This window comes from Pteropus medius, unplaced genomic scaffold, assembly GCF_902729225.1.
Source record: "Pteropus medius unplaced genomic scaffold, Ma_sr-lr_union100, whole genome shotgun sequence".
NCBI classification, from domain to species: Eukaryota; Metazoa; Chordata; class Mammalia; order Chiroptera; family Pteropodidae; genus Pteropus; species Pteropus medius.
Window position 1 is genome coordinate 950,638 of NW_024350397.1, and position 25,415 is coordinate 976,052.

Below are 25,415 nucleotides of genomic sequence, written 5' to 3' on the forward strand. Positions count from 1 at the left end.
ATAGGAACATATTTTTATGCTATAAAATATCAGGAGGATTCTATAAATAGCCCTTCCAGAATTTTTATTAAAATGGTTTCATATTATGTCATGCTTTTTTTTTTTTGCTTTTAATATTAGAGTGGACTCTACAGACACTTGGTAATAAAATATCAATCTAAAAGGACTGACCAGGAGTATTTTTTAGTTAGTGCTTAGAGTATTAATACTTAACATCTTAAGCTTAATAATGGAAGTCTTCTTTCAGTTAGATTAGTATTTAAAACCTTGTGGGTAGTAACCTTAGACACACTACTTCAGTTTGTGTGTCCACTCCTCTGAGATTGTTGTGGGGTGAAATGAAATTATCTAAAAACACTTATAAAACATTTAGCTAAGTGCCTGGACTGTGACACAGTGAATTAAGTTTACCCTTATTTCTGTGACTAATGATCTCAAGCTACTGCTTCCTTTTTCCTTAGAGTTAGGAAGGAAAATACTGGGAGTCTGGCAAGTGAGAGTTCCATAAAGGAGGCTGAAGGGCCAATTTGTGAAGAATAATTTTGCATACTCTTCCAGCTTCATAAAAGTGTGTGTTGGTTGATCATGAAAACATTCATTGTAGCAGGGAAAAGCTAGGGAAGCTGGACACAGTATGATAGGCTGTTAGAAGTAGTATTCTCTACTGCCTGCACTCTTCTGTGTGGCAATTTGGTCAGGTTTCTGTTCCTGCTGCCCATTGGCTGCTTATCGGAGTTTTAAAACATTTGTCTTTAATATTGTATGCATAGTCTCATTTATTATGGTACCTTTAAGTTACAAAGACTATGAAGGGTTAAATACTTTTTTAATCTGTAAACTAACTTTAATTTTATATTTTTTGTGGAATTATGCTAGTTCCTTTTTTATATAATTAGTAAATGTCAGTGTTGATTATTTTGGAAAAGTACTTAAGTCCTCAAAATCTCCCCTTTAATTTGATTTGGGCCACTTTTATTTATTATACCTTTGACAGTGAACACGTGAGTCCTTGATACTGACTCTTGTAATTTAGGGATGTTCTTGATTGTTCAGAACAGATTTCAGAATATAGCACTCATTTTAGTATTTAAATGTTAAACTTATTTTTGGTGCAGACGGAATTTAAAAAGTTGTTTTATTTATTAGTTGATTTTCATTTTCATTGTATAGTGCATGGAAAGATATAAGTCTGGTCAGTCTAGACCAGGAGAACTCTACTGGAGGCTGCTATTCTAGCTGTTTAACTTGACTTTGTCAGCACCATGTTATTAGCACAGCTAGGGGATTATATACTATTCACTACTTTTTTCCTCCTTATGTCCATTCAGGCTTTGAAAGTGTCCTTTCTTGTGCTGATTTGGGGCACAATAGCTAAGATTTAGTTACATAAGGTCATATGTTATTAGAACTCTGAAGTATTCTAGATTTGAGGTGATTGGGATTTGTATTGAGATGGTGTAAGTAGTGTTTAAAGATTTCCTTTGATGTGAATATTTTGAGGGAAAGGTAGATTCTGGTGTCAAAATGGTTAGAAATGCTGAGGAAGATCTCAAGCTTGAACCTAAAGTACTGGGAGACTCCAAGAGAAATGGTGGAAAGGGGGCCTGGATAGTTCAATTTTGGACATCTCTGTCATTGGGTGACTGTTTTATTGCTGTTTTCATCTTGTGTGGTATTTTGCTGTATGGGGAACAGATCAAAATTTTACTAATGTGGAAATTTCTGATTTCTACTTCGATAATGTAGAATGGTTTGAAATAAGAACTGTCTTAAACTTTCTGCTTTAAACAGAAAAGTTTACTTAGTTTTTATAAATAAGAACAATAGGAATTTATCCAAAGAGAAAACATTTTTATGACAATGAAAGCAGGTTCAAGGTAGTGAAATGTAGTTCCTGCTAATTGCATGTTGCTTTATTAAAATTAGAAGGGCAACATTTATGAAAGGTGGAATGCATTTCTGCTGCAGCCCTTCCCTGTAGCTATATGTTGAGTTAAATCATATAAAATTGCTGTTTTTTTGTAGATAAAGTCGATTTCATGTATTTCAATCTAGATTTATAGCCTATTCTGCTTCTTGTTAGGGCAAGTCCTTGTTTTTCAGTAATGTCTAGGATACAATTAAATGTGTTTTGTCACCTGGATAATTTTTTTTAACTTAATTATATTGCCAGAGACGGATATTCAGATGTTCATTGTGTTGATAATGGACATCTTTGTTCCTGATTTTAACGGGCATACCTCTAGAGTTTTACTTTCAGAATGCTTCCTTTAGTTTTCTGTTAGATACTTGACCAAGTTAAGGTACTTTGCTTCTCTTCCTAGTTTGCCAACAGTATGCAGAACAGAATTTGAATCTCGAAGTTTTTCAGCAATTGTTGAGAGGTGATCATACAGGTTTTTCTTCAGTGTATTGATGTAATAAATTATAATGTTTCTTAATGTTGAAATATTTTTAACATTGAAAAAAACCTATTCTTGGTCATAGTATTGTGGTTTTTATGTGCTGATATTTTTATTTTATGTCTATAAATGAGAAGCACTATTTAGAATGTGTTAGAAAGATTTCCTGTGCTCTGAAACAGCTTAATAGGAATTGCCAATTTCTGAAATCTGTGGTTACATTCTGCCGTAAAACTCTCTGGTCTTGTTGCCTTATTGTGAGATAGAACTCTGGTTCTTTTCTCATTTTTCCTATGGTTATTGATTTCTTTTCCCTACCTCCTTTAATATTTTATTAGAAAAGTTATTGATATAAAGTTTAAATTTATAAATCTGTTACATATTGACTCTTGTATTAACATTGTATCCTCTTCCACTTTTTAAGAATCAGACATAACCAAAGACTCATTCCTTGCATTTGGTATTTTTAAAGAAGCTAACAAGAAACCAACTCTTGTTTTCTATTTAATTTAGTTTTTATTGGGTTATTCTTTGGCCCTAATTTCTTCAGTCGAATACTTAGTTTATTTTGATTCTTCGTTTTTTACTGAAAACATTTAAACATAAATTTTCTAAACTTTGCTGCTTTGATCATATTGCATAGGTTTTGATGCAGTTATGTGGAGTGATTTCATTTTTACTTAAGTCTAGACATGATTTTTTTTTTCTTTTTTAGCCCAGGAGTATTTAGAAGTACATTTTAAAATTTCTAATTGAATTTTTTAAGTCAGGATTTTTAAAATTATTATTATTTGGCTTTCTGTTAAATTCTAATTTTATTGGCCTTTTGGAATGAAGACATTTTTTCCTTAATCAGAATACTTTTATTACTATAAATATTTTTTGGATGTTTGAAAATAATGTATTTTATTCTTTGGTATAGAGAACTTTGTCAGATTATGTTGTTATGTATTACATACTTAATTTTTATTTGTCTTAATTTTTATTTGATCTGTTTTTTATCAGGTGAGAAAGTTTTCCAATATGGTAATTGATTTCACTTCTCATTTTTAAAAGCACTTTTTGCTTTGTGTTCTGTATGTTTTCATAATGAATCATAACATTTTTAATGAGTGATTATCTGAAGCTTTGCATGCTCAGATCAGATATGTCTTCATTTTGTCCTCATTATGAAGAATGAGCTTTTGATTAGATTAAAATACCACCCCCCACTTGAATCTTTAAAAAAATTTATTTCTGGAGATAATTTAAAAATGATGAATTACCATTCATTGTTGTAGATGAGAAGTATGATATCAAACCTAGTTCTTATTTATAAAGGCAGCTTATCAGTTATGCTGTGTTTGTTAACTTTCCCACTCCAAGGTTGAGGGCCTTTAGAATTTTTTTCTTTGTCCTAAGATCTGAAACTTCAGTCTCATTGTAAATGTGCTCTTTTTTCATACTTCTGCTTACTACTGTTTTAGTCTGAAGATAGCCCTTAGAGTTATTCCCTCTCTCTTCCTCTTGCTATCTATCCTACCCCTCTTTTAATTGTGTCTGACTTTTCCCCTTTTGAAACTTAAATTAGATGTCTTTTGGTTCTATTCTACTTCTTCACCTGATAAATAGTAGGTATTCAGATACTTTTTGAGTGAGAACACATTGCACTCTGGGGAGAGTCCCTTGGCATGTACTTCACACTAATTATTTTAAGCTGTGTTCATTTCGTTCGTCTATTAAAAGTTTTATTTTAGACAATCTGCTTTTAATTTTTATTACTTGTAATTTTATGAATCCAATCTGATAGAAATACTCTGAGAATTTAAATTACATTTTCATTTTTTTCTGTGTGAAATATGTTTCCTCAGCAAGTTTTCTGTTTGAGTTTGGTGTATCTCTTCCATGTTATTGGGTTCCTGGAATGTTTGTTGTTTGTAGTTGTCTGCTCATATTTGGGAATGAGAGTCTAGGTTAGCTACTTTCCAACAAAATATTGGTGTGTTTGTAAATGTTCAATATCTGAACGTTTGGTAGTCAGTAGCCATATTTCCAACAAAATATTGGTGTGGTTGTAAATGTTCAATATCTGAACATTTGATAGTCAGTAGCCACATTTGCCTGTTGAACATTTGAAATATGGCTAGTGCAACTAAGAAACTTGTTTTAATCTTATTTAAATTTAGCCCATTGCTATTATGCCACTTCTCACTATTGAAATTTCTTTTTGCAATTGTTAATAATCTCTTGGTTACTAAGTCCACCGAAAACCTTTCAGTCCTTTAGTCCTTTCAAGTGATTCTCCATTGTTCATAGTTTTTTTATTTTTCATGATTTTGGTTATCTTTTCTGTGCTAGTGTTTTAATTCCATTCTTGAGCTCTTGAGCTGAGAAGTTAGTATTTTCTGATGTGTTCCGTCCTTGTTGCTTCTCATTCTTTAAACGCTGTCCTTTTACTTTCAGGCCTACATATCTTTTTGCTTATTAGGAATGCTTCATATGGTGGTTCTATAGATACGGTCCTAAAATCTATTCCTAACTTGAGTATTCTCTGTCCTGGTTAATGGTGGGGAAGTCATCTTTGATTGATTTTCCTTTCCTTCTGTGTTTAGGAGGAATTCTAGACCTCATTGCTCTTTTCCTAACCATTGCAGTATTCTCTTAATAGATCTTTTGTCTCCTCCTTTATACATTGCTGAGTTTTAGGCTATAAATTTAAACACTCCTTTCATTAACTCCTAAAGCCTGACTCAGAATACAGAAACATCTTAGAGAAAATGATACTAGTTTAGGTATATTCAAGGTAATATTTGTATAATTAATAACTCACAGCAATGAGAAACTTGCTTTTGAGTATGTTGTACATTAACTTTGAGTCAAGGATTCCCCATTGTTGTAAAATAATTTCAGTTTAGTGCTGTGATAATTATGCGAATAGATGTAAACTCTATTATTAAATGAACTTTATAAAGGTTAGAATGCTTTCTAATTATGTGTTGTTAACACAAATGTCAACAAACAGCCCAACAGGTGCAGAATCAAAGTAACAAGTATAATTATCAATATAGTTGTCTTAATAGACTAAAGTATCATCAGACTTAAAAAAAATAAGGTCGTTTTTATTATTGTCCTTTGACTTTTCCCTATAAATATAGTAGCAAATTCTGATCATTTATTATTTAATCTCTGTGAACAGATTTGCTGATACTGGATACTATATATTCATGCACATAATCATTATCATCATCTGATTATTATTAGTGGAAACTCATCAAAGCCTTTAAGGCTATTAATGGTTTCATGCAACTTAAAAATCTAATTTTGGAAGTAACTGGCTAATGAATTTTTCCTTCCATTGGTAAACCAGTGTTACTATCAATGTTAAATAAGGTGTTCACCATGATTATATTTTATTTAAGAGCTGGAGTATAGGCTTTAAAATATCTGAAACATCATCAAATATCGTGATAATGCTAGCATAACAGCTTATGTGTGACATTAAAATATTGGCCAGTCATGGGACATTTTTCTGAACTAAAATTTTCTGGAGGCTAACATAAATTTATAATCTTAACATGGTGTATTATAGTCGTCTTTCATACAGTTCACAGATCTTACTGCCTTTCCATGAATAATCCTGAAGTTCTGAGTGTTTTAGGTGTCGCTCATATTTTTTTGAAAATCTGAGTGCATTTTCATTGTCATTACATTTTGAGCCAAAGAAAGGGCATCTGAAGTTTTCTTTAATTCAGTTTTCAGTTTTTCCTGGCCTACCAAGTTTTTATTTTCTGCTTCTAAAATATGTTCCTCTTCCTTGTTAAACTTTTCAAGAGCCATTTTAGTTTTTCATTCTCTTTCATGGAGTTTTTGGCAGCTCTGTTAACTTTAAGTTTTGTTTGACAGTTCTTTTGCCAGCCAATTAATAAGGGTAACCAGATGTCTCAATACTAGCCAAAAAAAGAAAAATCCAGAAATGTAAAGATCTCTTTGTGACGTAAAAAGTTTCATCTGTGTACGTTCATGGGCACCAGATCTGCTGGGTCAGCTCTTTTCAGTGGCAGGAATAGAAGAATATTTCCTTAACTTTTCTCAATAGTATCTAGAAAAAGAACAATTGATGAGACTAGAATAGTAAGAAAAGCCTTTTTCCAGGATGCTGCAAGTCGCAATTTTATCCAGTATGTTAAATGAAATATTTTCTACCATCTCTGAGGAGGAATAAAAGGTAAATAGAAGACTTAAATGAGCCTTGTTTCAGCATAAAGAAAGGTTCTGACTGCTGCCTTTTGGGGTATCATTTTTTTTCTCTTCACACCCATTCTTTGGCCTGCCTGGCTCCCAGTATCACAGCACTGAACTGAAATTATTTTACAACAATGGGGAATCCTTGACTCAAAGTTAATGTACAGCATACTCAAAAGCAAATTTCTAGATGTGCAAGAAGTCAGACATAGTGGGGAGAGCAGCGGGAAGAGGGGCTGGGCATGGGGCAGGTCTTCATTATGTTTTATTGACAACATAATTGTCCAGATACGAGTTTCCCTCCTCACTTTCTCATAGTTATCTGGGAAATCTTCCTATCTTGATATACAGAGGACACTGAAATGAAAACACTCTTATGTTCATGCTGGAAAGCGAGTATCTTAGAATAGATTTCTGCTTGTAAATATAGCTTGAAGATTTGAATAATTTAAAATTTCTGAATCACCATTGCTGAGTCCAGACGTCTCTCTTTTCTCAACCATTTTCTCCTCTCCCTGTACTACAGTCATGTAAAACCTCTTACCCAGTCCTAGAACATCAAATGCTGTTGTCTTTTTATATGTTTTCTCAGCCCAAACTGTTCTCTCTCCACTCCAACCCTATCTTTTTTTTTTTGGAAGACCTCCTTATCCGTCAAGATCCCGGTTCTTTATTGTGCGAAGGTTTCCTTAGACCTATCTCTGTTAGAATTCTTTTATAGCGAATTATCATTATTTACATATGTGGTTTGCCTGCTCTACTGTGAACTCCTGGAAGGTAGAGACTTTGTTTAAATTTTTATTGTATCAGGGCCTGGCATATAAATGTAGGCATTCAGTAATATTAAATTAATATCTTCTGTGCCCTTTGACATATCTAGTACATGCCAGAAACAGGTAAGTGGTAGTAGCCTTCAGAGAATTAATTGGTTTCAATTGAAAGTTAATTTTCAGGTGCAGTTAAAAGTAAAATAATTTAGTATTCTAGAATTTTCAAAATGATTGGATTGAAGTTTATTTTGTACTATTTATGAAAGAGGCAAATAGTTTATTCAGACCTTCAGGGAGTTACATAAACTTTAGTCATAAACTTTAAAAATAATTATACATATAATTGGTATGTTAATTCCAACATACTACCAATCCCTTAAGTGGCCTTGAGTGTTAGGCTAGTGTTAGTTGTCTTACTATAATCCTGCAGAATATTATATATAATTTGATAACATGACTTTTAAAATTCTACAGCCTTTTTTAAACTGATTTTGACTGCTCCTTTTCTAAATCATTTCTGAAATTCTCTTAAATCTGTACCCTACTCATTAATGCGATTTTATAGTTTTACTTTCTGTAGTATATTAAACAGAATAATCAGTTGGATTTGGGGGTTTAGTTTTTTTTTCTTTTTGGTCTGTTTTCCAAGTATAACTCTATTTGAATAGTCAATAAGGTTTTTCAGGCTTATTGAAATCAAGAATTTCTCTAGAAATTCTTACATGTGGTACTCCATTTCCTTTTGAGAATTGCTGCTCTAATTATTTTTAATTAATGATTCATTGTGTTGTGATTTTATCCCTAAAAGTGACTAAAATGTTAACTGAAGATCATTTTGTATCAGGGAAAAAAAAGTGCAATAACATGGCATACTTCATAGCTCTTGAACTTGTGCATTTTGATGGTAAAACTATGACTTAAAAGTAAACTCATAAAATAGAAACTATTTCAACCCAGCAACAGCCTAGTTGAAGCCTTTTGGGGTTGAATTCACATCTTGTTGAAAACGCAAGAGCTACAGCAACAGGTCATTTTTACTTTCTCTTCAATCCCATTTTGTTTTTGGTGTGAAACAATATTAACCAACTTTCATTCTACCATATTTACCAGTATTTTCATTGAATTATTAGTTTTAATAGTCGAACACATCTTCAGTGATTAAAATATTAGCTTAAGCTACTTGAATGAATATGTTATAGGCTCTGAAATGGTTTCTCAAAGAGGAATAATAAATGTTTTGAGAATTAACATCATTGGAGACTTCATAAGGTGAATGCTTTGAAAGTTCCTATCAGCTTTTTGTATGAGTATTCTAATGTTTATTTTTTAAAATTATTATATTTGTCACTTTTCTAAATTTTTATCAGTGTGTATTCTTCAAGGTTTGTATGATTTTTAGAAAGCTATCTTCAGGCTTTTTTTAAAAAAGCATCAATACATTTTTGTAGACGTTGGAATGACATATCATATGATGGTTTTCTCTTTTTCTAGGTTCAGAATTGATCAAATCAATTAGAGAAAGGCTTATTGGTTAGAACGGCACTTAAGTTTTGGTCATTAGCCCTGTCTCTTTATGAGTGTGTTACGTGACTTGAGTCAGTTCCGACTCTTGGCAACCCTATGAGTGATGTCCACAATGTCCTGTTCTCAAAGCCCTACTTAGTACCTGTAGACTTACGCTGATGGCTTTTATAAAGTCAATCCTGTGCCTATTTGGTCTTCCTTTTTTCCTACTGCCTTCTGTTTTCCCCAACATTAATATCTTTTCCAAAGAACCCTTCCTTCCATGATGTGCCTAAAGTAGGATAATTTCAATTTTGTGACTTTGGTTTCCAGTGATATTTTAGGCTTAATTTGTTTTAGGACTCAACTTATTTGTCATGGTATTCATAGAACTCTCCAACACCATATTTGAAATGAATCAATTTTTTTTTCCTATCAGCCTTCTTCACAGTCCAGCTTTTGTGTCCCTACATAGTAATTGGAAATCCAAGGGTGTGGATAATATTAACCTTTGTCTCTAATGACGCATCTTTGCTGTTAGTGATCTTTCCTAATTTTTCCATTGCTGTCTTTCTGAGTCTCAGCCTTCTCTTTATTTCTTGGCTGCAGTCTCCATTTGAATTGATGACTTAATAACCAAGGTAAGCAAAAATCTTTTGTCAATGTTAAAGTTGTATATTTCTTCTGTGGTCATGATTTTTGTCTTCCTGATGTTCAAATGCAGTCCTGCTTTGGCACTTCTTTTAATTTAATCAGGAGCTGTTTCAAATCATTGTTACTTTCCAACGGTAAGATGGTTTTACCTGAAAATCTTAAGTTACTGCTGTTCCACTTCTACCAATTTTCATTCCTCCTTCCTCTCAGTCTAGCCTGGTTTTCCTATGATATGTTTTGCATACAGAATAAACAAAGAAAAAATGAATCATCATCTGATGTCTTTGCCTATTATTGGAAACCATTCTGTCTCTCCAAATTCTGTCGTGACAGTGGTTTTCTATCCACAATACAGGTTACACATCAGGAAAGTTAAATGCTGAGGCACATCCATTTCTTTCAGAGAAACCCATAGCTTTTTATGATTCATGCAAAAGCTTTACTGTAGTCTATAAGAATTGACTAACATGAAATTTTTTGGAGCACTCTAGTATCTCTCTGTAATCCTTTCAATGTTGAGATTGGTATTAATGGAGAAGGGCAGGGAAGCACATAGAGATCGTCTATTTTGTTTTGTGTTGTGTTATTTTAGAAGACCTTTATTGGTTGATGTCTAGGTTTTTAATATACATGTTAAAGCATCATATTAAGAAACTACTACCAAATAAAATTTAAAACCTAGAAAAAAATGTTGAATCATAGAGCCAGAACTCTTTGAATATTGACTGTATTCTAATTGTAAGAAAGTTCCTGTTTGAATGTGGATATATGTATCTTTTAGGATGTATCCTGCTAGAGATAGATCCCTGTTAATTTGATAACAAGAATTAAGTTGAGAAAATGTAAAGTGGAAAGAGCACCAGTCTTGCAATCTGAATATTGTAGTTTTTATTTTGCTGGTTATAAGATTTTTGACTATTGGCAGGTCATATAACTTACTGGCTGCTGCTTTTATTTTTTTCTTCTCTCTTTAACAAGGTTTAATTGATAATTTCCAAGTTCCTTTCAAAATAAATGGCTTGAGACATGTGCAGGAAAACCTTCTGATTTTTGTGCTTTAATTTATGCTTTCATACATTTTCTGTGTGTCCTGCCATTGCATAGCAACCAAAATTCTCCATGCCAGAAGTATAGTATGTGTAACTTTTGTGTGGGGACCTTTGGAATATTTCCAACCAATGTTCACTTACCATTTTTTCATTGTTATATAGAGAAGAGTAGAACATCACGGTAGTTTTCTCTGCATTTATGAATTTAAATTGAGAAATAAGATTGAAAATTTTCAAGATAACAAGCAGAAATCCTAAAGTTTTTACTATATGTACCTTGTCAAAACAGCTTCTGATTTATTGTCGTAAGTTGCCCACCAAGTATATTATTCATTTTTTGCTTTAAGACAGCAAATATTCATTTTGACTCTCAAAATACTGAATGTTAAACATCTTTAAATTAATCTGTTGGTCAAATAAATAATCTGGTGGGTTTACTTTAAATATATGAAAGAGATACTGATTTTACATTCCAGAAATTCTTATATATTCTTTGTATTTTAAATATATACAGCCATTTCTGGTTTTTACTTAATAGATAGAGATGAGGTACTTACGGTATTATAAAACAGGCATTATGCAATTATATAGTGACATTGAAGATTGAGGGAAGAGTTGTTACTGGTTTTAAGCTTAAAGTATATAATATACTGTAAATATTAATACTTGAATTGGTCAATTTATTTTTGGTGAAATTGTATTTTCAAAACATAGAAATCTTGCATGAATAAATACTTGTATTCATAATGTGTAGGTTTTTATAGCTGTGTAATAAGCACTGAGGTTGCGGTGAAACATGCTTGTTATTTACTTACTGGTTGTTTGAGCTTAGATTTTCCTTGCATCTTGGTTTCTTTACTTTGCTTAGCTCTTAACTTTCTTAATGCTATTATCCTCCCTTATCTCAACATGAGTCGCTTACATCTTGCCCCTGAAGTAGCTTTTGAATCTTCATTTTTCCTAGCTCAGACCATTATCTTTTGCCTGAATTACTGCCACTTCTTTCCCCTGGTTTATTCCCCATACCAGAATTACCTTTTTAGAAAAGTACATTTGCTCATCCTTTCCATAAAAATCTTTGTCTTCTAACTGCCCTCAAGATAAAAAGGTTTCAGTGAACAGTTTGCTACATCTCTTTGTATTTTTGTAGCGCTCCTGCACGCTTCAGTTCTTGAAGATAATAGGAGTTGTGTCATACATGGGAACTTCACCTGTGCTGTTTCCTTCTCCAGCCCCTTTTGCCTAGTAAATTCCTTTCTATTTTTCAAGCTTCAACTTAGAAGTTACTTCTTCTAACTTCCCAATTCCCATTGTAGGTTAAGTTAGCACATCTGTTATCACATATAACCCTGTATGGTAATATATCGTAGTGTTCAAAACTAAGCTTCTCATTTTCCCCCTCTCAAGCCTGCTTTTCCCGCAGTCTTTTGCATTTTGTTAAATAGAAACTATAGTCTCCAAGTTGCTCAGGCTGATAATCTCGAGCCTCCTAATGGGTCTCTGTTTTCTTACTTTTCAACTCTTCTGTTTATTCTCAATATGGCAATCATATCAAGTCACTCCATTGCTCAAAACCCTCTCGGATTTTCTTACAAAGACCCATAGGCCCTGTATGATTTGTTACTCTCTCCATTGTTAACTTTATAACCATGTGTCTCTAGAGTCTACTCTTGCTGAGAATTAGCCACACTACCTTCCTTGTAGTTCCTTGAACATTTCAGGCACATTCCTGCCTCACAGTCTCTGTCTTTGCTTTTCCTTTTTACTGGATAGCGCACATATTTTCTATTAGGTAGTTTGAAAACGATATATAAAATGGGTGATTAAGAGTAATTCCTAGAGAGTAATAACACTGAATGAATTGAAATGGAATAATCAAAAGGATTACAGTGATATTTGTGGTATGCACTGTGGTTCTTACCCAGGGCAGCAACAGATTGTTCAGATACTTGGTTTCTCATAAATCTTTTCTCCTGTCAGAGGACTTGATATCTAATCTTAAGAATAAATCTGGTTATTATTTAGAATCTATGGAGAGGTGGGGTTTTGGCATTATTTTTTGACAAAAAGTGAAGCTATACTGTAAAATATACTGCCAGTAATGTTAAGTCTTCCCAGTTTTTCAGTATTCTTTAGAACATACTTCAGTGTATTAAAGAGAAATCAATATTTATTATATTTTAGAGAAACGTTCCGGCGTTTTTCATAATCAGAAACACGTACCATTGTTTCTCAAAGTGTGATTCATGCACCACTTGCCCCAGAATCTCTTGGGGTGTTTAAAAATGCCACTGTGTCCCACTCAAGAGCAACTGAATCAGAACCTCTGGATAATAATACCTGGATGTCTGCATATTTAACTTCCCAAAAGTTAATATTGATGCACATAAAAGTTTGACAACCACTGCTTTGTGCTCTATGAAGGAGTTACAGTGGAGTGGAGGAACTAAGAATCCCATGACATGATTAGTGGCAGAAAGTCTGGGATAAACTTTAAACCTTAAAAATGTATATATTTAAAACTTTAAAAAACTGAATTAAAACTTCGATGCTAAGAGAATCCAGGCCCTTTAAATATACAGAAGTACCCTTCAGTTTTTTTTCTGGGAGGTAGTATGATATATTTGGGGACTGAATAGGATCCTTTTGGAGTTGTCAGTACTCAAGCACCTAATTCTTAGTGACATTTTGTCACTTGAGGATTACACTAGAGAACATTGGGAATATCCTTCGGTTCAAACCACAGAAACATACATACAATATTGTAAAGATTTTTACAGCCCCTGCTTTCTAGGGAAATACCTCTCTTAGTACTTTGGTTGCATCAGAAAATTTCATGTCTTATAGTAATTGTGAACTGTTTTACATTAGCACTTTTTAGCCTGGATATGAATGGGTTATTTTGCATTGTGGATAGCTCTGTTTTTCTTCCTTGCTAAGGAGAACTTTGCCACTTTAATTGATTTAATGTATATCAATTTTAAAATATAGTCCTAAATATTTGGGACTAGTAGTTGCATACTTTGGTTACACTTCTGAAAAGGCTGATAAGTCAAGATTATTTAACTTGAAACAGTCTTTTTCTAATAAAAATGGGTATTATACCCTGAGGTGTTTAGAAATTAACTTGAGTACTAGTATAATCGACTAATAAACTTTCAGGCATAATTCAGTGCATTTTCAGTGCCAGTAAAAATTGCATATTGAGGCAGTATACCAACAGTATTATAAAACTGTATTAATGTCACAGTATTTTAATCACCTATGTAAAGGATATGAGATTTAGCAAGCAGCTCAGTCCTTGGAGTTAAAAATTTACCTCTGGAATTATCTTTGTTCATTTATTTCCTGTTGCCACATTACTTTTTTCTCTACTGCTATGTGCAGCAGTCTACTCTTACACATGTAAATTATAAAAAGTTTTATGTAAGCAAACCAACCCGTGTTAAGTTCAGAATTTTCCATTCTTCATCTTGGTCCTCATTATTGTACTTCACTGTATCAAAGACTACAACTGTTGATATTAATGAAAGCCAGTAAAATAATACTGAGTTTGCTTCAGAATTAATAAAATGTGATGCCCCCAATATGTTCAGGGAATGCCAAGGTGGGACTGTCCTGGGGCATAAAGACACATTGCAAAGAGTAGAACATAAATTTTATACACTGTAGACTTTTTGGTTGGTAAAGTTGGTAGACACCTAGAAATGAATGGTTGAAGGATTGACCAAGCAGTGAAAGGTTAGAAAATATCAGAAAATCATAGAATGAAGAATATGTAGTAGAGCATTGGTACAAATCAACCAATTTGAATTTGTTGATACAATGGATAGAATGGGTAAGGTAAGAATACATTAGGGGGAGAGATTGAAATAGCATATACAAATACATTGAGTGCCCGTTGTATGCTAGGCACTCTGGACATTGCAGACAATAAGATAGTTAAATCTGCCTTTAGAAACTGATGCTGTCTTGGGAGAGATAGATATTAAACTAATATATGAGTTAGAGAAAAGTGCTGCCTCATAGGAAAATAGAGTTGAATAAGGGAAATAAGATAATCCTAGGAAGTATGGGTTGCTATATAGAAGTATAGGGGCTGCTATATAGAAATGAGGAAGGCAGGCATACGAATATGGGATAAAGGAAGTATATATTCCAGGCAGAAAACAGTAAATGTTAAGGCCTTCTGGTCAGAGTGTGCTTGATTTGTTTGAACAAGATAGCACCAGAGTAGCACCAGTGTTTTTAGAGTGGGGAAGTGATCAAAGATTATCTTAGAGATAGCAAGGGGGCCAGATCATGAAGAGCCTTGTAGACTTTGAAAAGGATTTAGGCTTTTCCTCTGAGTAAGGTGAAAAGCCATTGGAGGATATGGAATGACTTAATCTCTTTGAATAAGAGAAGCTGGAGATCACTTAGGATAATGTTGCATTAGTCAGAGGTGGCTTGGATTAGGATAAAAACAATAGAAGTGGTATATTCTGGAAGTAGTTTGAAAGAATCAGCTGATAAAGTTAAGAATGACTCCAAGATTTTTAGCCTAAGCTTGTGCAAGTTGAAATCGTCATGTATTAAGATGAAGACTGTAGAATCAGAGGTTTGGGGTATGAGGAATATCAGGAGTTTTGGTTGTTTTACATCTGAGAATCCTGTTTAGGATACAGATTGGAGAGCTGGTGTAGGCAGAGGGCTATGAGTCTGGAATTTAAGGGAGAGATGGGGCTGGAGTCAGTCATCAGCACGTAGAGTGAATTTTAAACCATGAGACCAGATTTTATCCAGACTCCATAGAAAATGAGTCAAGACCAGGGGTCTGCAGACTTCCTCCAAAGGGCTAGATTAGTAAATATTTTCATCTTTGCAGCCATAAGGTTTTTTGCAAATACTCAACTCTACCAGTGTAGTGCAGATGCAGCCATAGGCATTGTGTAAAGAAATGGTTGTGGTCGGATTTCACCAGCAGGAAGTTTGCCCACCCCTGCTGTAGACAGAGAAAGGGATAGCTTCAGATTGATCTGTGATGTTTAGAAATCAGGAACTTGAGGAAGTACTAGCAAGGGAGAGTGAGGAGCATCCAGTAGACTAGAAGAGAACCTAAGGAGTATCTCTCCTGGAACCCAAGTCAGGTGTTTACATTGACCTTGGTGAGAGCAGTTTCGGTGGTACTACGGGAATGAAGACCTGAGTAGGGTGGATTTGTAGAGTAGGAGGCGAAGAGATGAAGTCAGTGGCTAACAGATTCTTTTATTAGAGGAATTGTGCTACAACAAGGGAATAGAGAACAAAACTGTGGCCAGGGTAGGGTGTGGGTTCTTTTTTATTTTCTTAAAAATGAGGCCACGGAAGAATATTAGTATGCTGGTGGAACCAATCCAGTAGAGGAAAAAATTAGAGGGGGCAAGTGCTGGAGTAAGGTTGAGATTTAGTGTACAAATTGAAGGGTTGGCCTTAAATTGGCACATTAACAGTTCATTGATAATAAGAAGGTGGTTTATTACTATTATAGTGTATATACTGATTATTATTTGCTGTTTCCTTAATGATAGCTGTAGAGATCACTGTAGCACCAATTTCTAAGCTAAACATCGTAAGGTGTATTTGAAAACTATACAGCAGGTTCTTGAATAGCGATGTTTTGATCAGTGGCACTTTAATGCTGATGTGATGCTGTAGGAACTTAACTCTTGTTTATATCAATTAGCCTATCATAAAATTGGGTTTGTTATTTGTTGTTTCACTTAAAGTCTCAATCTACGATGCTAAGTGAGGACTTCTGTAGTTGCTGTTGTTAAATGGGTTTCCTTAATGCTTTTAAAATGCAGCCTTTGGTGCCATGGATGTTCTGTTAAAAGTACCTTGCAGGTCACTTAGGAGCAAGGGAAGAGAGACCGTTTCTGCTTTTATCTGTTCTTCATTTGTTCTGGGTAATACTTCATTTTGGAGATTTCTTTTTTAAAGATTTTGATGAAAAATATTTAATGTCGGACTTAAAAGAACAGTAATGCAAGGCGATGATCTGCTATAGCTCTCATAGAACTGTGTACTCTACCCAGTTTAAGAAATAAAACATCACAAATTAAGGAAGCCCCATGTGTACTACTATCCTTTCTCAGTCACATTATCTTCTGAATACCCTACACTTAACCCTACCCCTTTCCCAAAATTGTCCTGATTTTGATGCTTGTCATTCCCATGAGTTTGTGTTGATTTTGTGTTTATCTAAAATGCACTTCTGTAGATTTTCTTTTGACAAAAATTTAACCAGATATGAAAAGTTTGCTTTTAATCGGTGCCTTTGAAAAAGGATAATTTAAAACAATTTACATTAGGGTATGTAGATGTGTGTTATTTTAATGAGATTTGACCCTAAAGAGGGAAATGGGGATTGTAGAGTTTTTAAGTTTTTTCATTAGGTAGGATGGTGGGTGAAATATTATGGCTTCTTCTAGACTATTTAGAATCTTTTTGAGGTGGTGGGGTAGGGTTAGGTGAGAGAGTAAGGGGCAGAGAGCTAGGAACCGATTTGTAATATATGATATGCTGAAGACATTTGAGATGAGTTATGTTTTCTAATAGATTTTCTAAATGTTTTTTCACAGTTCCTTAAGGGCAATGACAGTAAATGAAAATGTGTTTCAGATACAGTGATATGATCGTTTACAGCAGGCTTTATAATCTGGTACATGTTGTCCTAGCACTAGATAATATTTAATGAGCAAATAATGTTATGGGTAATACTTGTTTCTGACTTTGAATATAGTTTAAGAATATACTTTTTTAGGAGATTAAGAAAGTAACAAAAATTAATAAAAATGGCAGTAGGTATTTCATTCTGTTGCTTAGTTGAAGAGGATAAACTAAATATTGACTGTCATGTACCGCATGTCAGTTATGTAAATAATGATGCATTAATGGCTTTGTGGTATAAGAAAATAAAAGCATTAGGGCAAGGACTGTTTGTCTTCCACTTATTAACTCTGTAGCCTTTCATTATTTGTTTCTTTTTTTTTTTTAACTGTAAAATAAATCTTTTATTACCCCCTCAAAGATTTGCTTGAGGATTAAATGGAATGAGCTTGAAATCTAACAATTCATACCGTATATAAGGCGATCAAAAAATGTTAATTTTTTTTTTTGTTTTTGTATTTTATATGACTGAGTAAAAGTGTATTTGAATTTAGGTACAAAGAACCATGTTATTCTTTCAACATTACTCTTCAAGTAATCTGACTCTTTTTCCCTATACTTGAGATGTTCAGTAATAATATTTAAATTTTATATTTAATATTATTTAATATTTAAATAATAATTTAAAAAATTATTGTCTTAATTTTCGTTTACAGCCATGCTTAATGATTGAGGTTGAGATTTTGGAGTTGAAAAAGGGGGAAGGTTATATGTGGCACTGCTTTTTCTTTTATGGAAACTATTTCTTGAAATTTGACTCTCAAAATACTATATAGCACTAATCAGTTAGGTTTGGGAATTTTACAGTGAGTATTGACATAAAGTATCTTAGGTATATTTGGTTCCTTTCAACTTTTTCAAATTTATGGAGTCTAAAGCAGTGTAAGAGACTTTGCTGTATTTTTAAGGACAGTTATAGTAAAACAATATTGGAATAATTTCTTTCTGAAATGTCATCAAATCCAGAAGTGTTAAAAAAAAAATGAGGAACAAGAACAATGGCAGCGTGTAGAGTGGCCAATATTGGGTTGTCTGTAGAAGACAAACTTATTTGGAGAAAGTTTTGATGCGTACTGAAATGGTGATAGGGTGAGAGAAAAGCCATGGAGATTAGACGAGTGAATAGGAGTGATTAAACATCTTAGTGGAGATTAGGAAGTTTAGTGGCAATAGTGAGGAGCAATGATGAAAGCACATCCAGCAAAAATGACTTTAGGATTAGGGGGGCAGTGAGAGAATAAAACCATAACACCTATACTTGTTAACAAGCAAGAGAATAGAAGGAACAGTCACAGTTGGGTTTACAGCTGTTCGTTTTAGCTGATTTACTTTTAAAAAATTGTTTTGAGATAATTGTAGATTTGCTTGCAGCTGTAAAAAATTCAGTTTGCCACAGAAGTAACATCTGGCATAATTACAACCATGAAATTGGTTTATCAATACAGTCCACTGGCCCTCTTCAGATTTCACCAATTTTATATGCATGCGTGTGTGTTGCACTATCTTTGGCATACAGTAAATGTTAGTAAATTAAATATTGGTTAAATGAGTACTGTGTGTAGTGTAGTGGTAGAGTGTTGACTGCTTTTATAAAATTACAACAAAGGAAAAATTTAGAGTATAGTTTGAGTAAATTAACTTCTGCTGTACAGTCATTTGGCACTAAATAAACAAGTTATCAAAATAAACATTTGGTAGTCATAAATGGATGCTGATTCCAGTATTAAGCAGATGAATTTCACTGTATTCAGTGAACACTGTCAGTCTTTTCCATTTTTTAATTTGTTATTTTGATTTTTCTTGTGATTGTGTTAGTCCTCCCATTGTTGTTACTCATGAGTGACATCCGAGTTGGAAATATAATTATGTGTCACATTCATTTTTTTTTCTCTTAGCACAAGGTATTACTAGTCTTTATTCTGACATTTAGTGTTTCTGTGGGAGAAGTCTGAGGTCAGCCTTTTTTTGTTTGCTTTATAAGTGACATGCTTCTGCCTGGATTTTAGAATTCTTTATGCTTAAAATTCAGCAACCGTAATAGAATATGAGGATATGTGTCAGTTTTTATTGGTTCTTTCATTACTTTTTTCTGATACATGGTGAGCCCCCTTTAGTCTCCAGATTGAGATCTTCCTTTATTTCAGTAAAGCTTTCTTTATTTATACTCTTGAATGTTCCGTTTTCAGTTTTCTTCAGGATCTGCAGTTTTACATATGTTGGCTTCAGCTTTCCTCTCTGGCATCTTATTTCTAAATGTTATCATCTCTATCTTTTTGTCCCGTATGCTTTGTGATATTTCTCAGGTCTCTGTGTTCCTTATTGTTGACATTGCTTTCAGCAGTGTTGATTCTTTCATTACTTCTAATGTGGTTTTTGTTTATTGATTTCATTTCTTAAGTTCCTCTTTTTGTTTATTACAGCTCCTCCCCTTTTTATACCCTCTTATCTCTGTATTTTGTTTTGTTTCATAGAAGTCATGTTATGTCTACTCTGACATAGAACAGACTTTGTCTAAAACGTTATTGGTTTCCTGAGATTTAAAGTATTTTCTTCGCTTATTTATGTTATATACCCACACTTTGGTCTCTGCACAGACTCTATGTCGGATGATTTCTGTGTACCTGTCTTCCGTGAAGTTATTATGTTGAGCCTTTATAAAATATACATATATAATATTTAATATGTATATTATACATGTATGGTATGATTAGATTCTCTTTGATTCTGTTTCTTATTCTCCTGGACACTATTTTAATTGTTTCCTTAAAAGTTGGTGGTTCCATTAATTTTTACCACACTTAAAAATTGTAATTTGATGGGTTATTTCCCTTTACTGTTATTTAAAGGACGAAGTCTGTATCAATGAAAAGATGCCCCTGATATGTTATTTTAAGCAGGAAAAAAAGCAAATTGTAGAAGATGTGATGTTTAGTCCAATTTGTGTTTTTTGCAAATATTTTTTAATCTATGCATTAAAAAGCCTAGAAGTATATACACTGACTTTAATTATTGTTATGTTTCTGTATTAAGTTATAAAAATAATATATTTGTAAAAACAGTAAGCTGAAGCAATAAAGGTATTTAATTTTAGGGAGAAAAAAAGTTGATGGTTCATAATCTGAGTCTATATCAGGGAAAGAGGTGGGCGGTATCTATTAGTAGAGAAGTGATAATGTGGGAAAGTAGCAGTTCATTCTGTTTTCTCTGAATTTTCTCATTATTTGATTAATTCTCTCATGTGGGGGTGCATGGCTGAGCCTCAGAGTGGCAAGGCTGTCCTCTGATTCAGATAGTTTTCTACTTAATTGGACCCAAAAAGTCAACTTACTGGGCCAGGCAACCCTTTCTTTATTCCTAGCCTTTATCTCTGCCATAGTTCTAACAGACTAGAGAAATTGGATGTTTGCCTTCAATATTTCTCTGCACTTGAGTATGGATTTAGATGTCTGTTGAAATTACTTGTTAGTACCTTTTTGTTAGGTTGTGATGACTGTTCCCTTGTTGGATTTGATTAAACGTCCTTTTTGGGTTTTTTAATTTTGATATGTTTCTGTATTTACCCTTTATGAACTTATGCTGTCATCAGTTCTGAAAATCTGCTTTTAACATAATTTTCATTATCAGATATTTTGTTTGCTGAATCTTTTGTTAAAATACATATATCATTCCTATCAGAGTGGCTTTTAAAATCAGTTCAGAAATAATGTCTTAAAATCACTTTTACATGGTTCTTTTCAGTATTAGATATTGCTAATTCCATTTTTATGTGAATTGGGAGTTCCAACACCTAGATAAATGGTATACAGAACATAAATGTTCCTCTGATTACATATTTAGATACATATATGTGCAATATGGAATATAATCTTATATTAAAAATGATGTAGAATCCCATTGAGTTAGATGTTCTGGATATTAAGTAGAAAAAAATCCACATATAAATTAGTGTGATTCTATCTTTGGGTATTATATGTACATGTAGAATAAAGTATGTAAGGATAGTTGTGTTTCCTAATGTTTTTCTGTAGCTTCTGGTTACAGTAATACCTGTTCTTTATTCTAGAAAGTCATAGTAGTTATTGCAGTTTTTAAAAAATGACAAAGTCTGTTGGGAAACTTTGATATTAAAAGGTATTGCTTGGTGATATGAATGATCATTAAAGTTTATCCCTATTTGAAGTTTAGAGGAAAAATCCATCTTTTCCTACATTTAATTGTTAATGCTTTGTTAGAAGTCTTTGAATTTTACCAGATGCCTTCTGAGTGTCTCTTGATAGCATATTGAAAAAATTAAATTCAAGAGTTACATTCATGCAAGGCTTTCAATATTCAGCCATTGTGCATTCCTGCACTGAGGTGTATGTATCGTGGATTCTCTTAATTCTGTTATTGCTCTTTGGTTCTTGTCATCTTTGTCAGGATTGTGCATTTGGTTACTTGGGCGATTCTGTTTCTGGAACAGATTATGCATCGACAGGAATTACTTTTTCTGAAATTCGAAACGGTTCCTCAGTAAACCTTAATAGTCTACATCTGGCTAGAGCTATAATTGGACAAGGAGGGTGGTGGGAAATAGTAAGAATGAGACTGAAGGGAGAGTGAAGTATGTAATATTCTTTGTCCAAAACATATTGCCATAAAATTGGTATGTAGGTTAAACATTATCAGCAAATATGATCTCTTGGTGTCTCTCATCCCCCAAATCGTTCTGAGCCTCTGTTATAGTTTTTTAAAATACCTCACAGTAAGTAACATTTTCATCTGCCACTTAGCACTGTGTATAAAATTGGGTAAGGCAATGTGGCAATATTTCCTTTTCTTTTTAATAGATATTTCACAGTTGGACCAGTAGTTGTATCCAAAACTGCAGCCTTGTCTCAACACAAAAGCAGAATGACCAAACATCAGAAACATGGAGCTTTAGAGTGTTATTTGTTTGTCAAGACAGGGAGCTAATATCATCTGTAAGAGAAAACTTTGTTTTCCTTGAGGTAACTCTGTTGCGATACTCTTTTTTCTTTCTGATAACCTCATAATTTTGGGAGAAGCACCTTTCCAGCTTATATTAAATGTGTTATGGGAAATAGAATGGAGGGTAGACTAATTTTTCTTTATTAATAAATATTAAGTTACACGTTTTCAGTGAGTGTTAAAGGTAATGAGTGTCTTCAAACTTTTTGCTGTGTCACACTAGTTATACTTAACAGGTGATGTTAGGTACCTGCATATGACACAGGATGTTACTACTACCCAGCCTTTTAACAACTAATCTCAAGATTATTTTATCATTCCCTTCTAAATGATGCTGTGTGCAGCCTATAGGTTCCAGGATTGTGACTGGGCTAGTTGATCCTTATTCTGCACTAACTGCTTTGCAGTAAGAGCAGCTCCAGTTTTAATGATTGGGCTTCCACTCATGCGTATATTTTATTTAGCATCTTCTGACAGACCCAAGCCCTGTTGTAATTACAGGGATTATAGTCATGGCATGACAGGGCAAAGTCCCTGTGCTCAGGAAGTTTCCTCGTGGAAGAGAATATAAAGTGGAGAACAGACATGATAATTTTCTACTGTGATTTGTGCTATAAAGAAAATAAATAGCGATGGCACAGGTATAGAAAGTGGTTAGTGAAGGCTTTTTTTTAGGGTGTAACTTGTGAATTGACTGACACCTGAAGAATGAACCAGCCACCCATGTAAGGAGAGAATTCTGTGGCTTGAAGTTGGGAAACATTAGAAAATCGTTTTTCTAGAAAGAATTCTCTTTAGTCTTGTGTTATCTTAAAAGATACATACTTGTAATCTGCTTTTTCATGATGCACCCAGTACTATTCAAAAGCATCAAAAACAAAAACACCTCAAAAGCTAAAATTAGGTTCTTAATGATTTATTTTGATAGTTTCTTGTACAGAAGGAAAACTTAGTTTGGCTTCCAAGGCCTTTGAGTAGTCTTTCGCTTAGCTTTACACCCCTTCTCTCTCTCAGGAATCTCGTATACCTTTCAAACTAGTTTGACTCATTGCCTCTAGAACCTTGTCGTTACGCATATTGTTTCTCTCAACTGAAGTTTATTCATTTCATTGTACCCGGTTAAATCTCAGATGATCTTTGAAGTTTCTCTTACTATCTTAATGTAACTGAGTGTTCAAATATGTGAAACATGAAGGTGTAAAACATACATGAAGATTCCTTTGCATTCATTTTTCATCCTTTCTTAGATTGAGGATTACGGTGAGGCTTCCAAAGTTGAAATCATCTACTTCTTGTTCAGTTGATTAGTCAGAAGGTAGAATTACTTGGAGACCCACAGACATGCCAGGACCTGCCTCTTTCTGTTTGCTGTACTGTATCTCTGAAAGCATCAGCTTGTGAAAGAATACTACTTGGTTTTTCAACTATATTGTCTGCTGCTCACCCTTTCAGAATCTTAGATAATTTGATAACTTTTTCAAAAAACTATTTATTTTTCATACTAACATGTATTCTTTTAAAGGAATGCTTTCTTTCCTTGGACAAGCCAATTAACTAAGTTAAAAACAAAACATGGGGAGCAATGTGAGCTGTCTTCTAATTACACTGCTTAACATAGCTAGTAAGGAGAGATGTGTGCCATGATAGGGGGCTTGTTTTAGATTAGGGGCTCAGGGAGGGCTTTTCTAAGGAGTAGCATTTAAGCTGGAAGGATGGCCAAGATATAGGCAGGCAAAAGTGGGAGATGCAAGTGAGATGGAAGGATCTAGGCTAAGAAAGAACTGGGCATATATTCAGCTGAAAGACCAGTATAGCTGAAGTGTACTGGCAAGGTGATGAGTGCTGTAGGATGAGGCTGAAAGGTAAATAGAGTCAGAGGAGTTCAAATGGCTTCCTTCTCTACCAGTTAAAATTCAGAACACATGTCATGATTTGAGGTATATGTTTAAAAGGTTACTTTGACTATTCTGTAGAGTGTTTTGAAATGGAGATGAGAATGAGAGTGGGAGAGCAGTTAGAATATTCGGGTGAACCCAGTGAATTTCTACAGGAGTCAGTAAGAATAAGGAGATCCTTACTCCAGAATTCATTCTACATAGCCCTGTAATGCTAGCTGACTAATTCGCTCTGTGTGGTGTTCAGTCAAGTGCCTGAGATCACTGAAGAATCAAGAATCATGTGTTGATAATTTTTCTAGGCAAGTAGATGTATGACACTGAATCTTGCAGGTATAGGCAATTAGAAGGCTTTGAGAGGTTTTTGTTAATAAAGCCTTCACCTACAGCTAATAGAAGTGAAAAGTCAGGTGACAAAGATCAAAAGAACTTAGTAACATAAGTATAACATTTCAGACTTCCTTGCAATCTTTGCAGTCCTACACTGTCAGCCAGTACCTTATTTGACAAATAAAGGTAGCTGCAGAAGTTAGATGATCTCGTTTTTATTTAGTAAGGTAGAGACAAATTATGTTCTGAAGCTTCAATTGTCCAATTGAATGTTCCTTTTACTAAATGATTCTCAATTTGGTTAGACTCAAACATCCCACCCTTTAAAAAGTATTTTAATTGGCTATTTTCAAAAATTGAAATATAACTCACATACCACAAAATTATTCCCCTCACCCCATTGAAAAACCTCATACCTATTAGCAGTTACTTCCCACTTTCTTCTCTCTGCCCACTCGCAACATCTGATCTATTTTCTGTCTTGATAGATTTTGCTATTGTAGGCATTTCATATAAATAGACTATATAATGTGTAGTCTTTTGCGACTGCCTTTTTTAACTTAGCGTGCTGTGTTCAAGTTTATCCGTGTTTTCATGTATCAGTACTTCTTTTTTTTTCCCCTCCCCCCTGGGTTAAAATTTCTTTGCTTTAGTAATTTTCTGAGCCTTAAAGTATGTTTGTTTTTTATGAGATTATTATATACAGCTTTTTCCAGATTTACATGACCATATAACATTTTTTATTCAAAGTACTCCGTAGGATTACAGTTTGAGAAATGATGATTTAGGGACTTCGGTTTAAGCTTGACTAGTGAAGGTATGATGGACTTTTTTTGGTAACAGTTTCAATGTATAATTCATCTACCATACAGTTCACCCAATTAAAGTATATAGTTTAGTAGTTTTAATATATTTACAGTTGTGCAACCA

At 33.7% G+C, this 25,415-nt stretch overlaps 1 protein-coding gene and 1 pseudogene across 9 annotated transcripts in view; one reads left to right on the forward strand and one right to left on the reverse strand.

The window, feature by feature from the left end:
• Window positions 1-25,415, forward strand: part of WAC (WW domain containing adaptor with coiled-coil) — a 77,522-nt gene that overhangs the window by 10,186 nt on the left and 41,921 nt on the right. The gene's annotated exons all lie outside the window — the stretch shown is intronic.
• LOC120584075 (B-cell receptor-associated protein 29-like) lies at window positions 5,717-6,682 on the reverse strand (annotated as a pseudogene).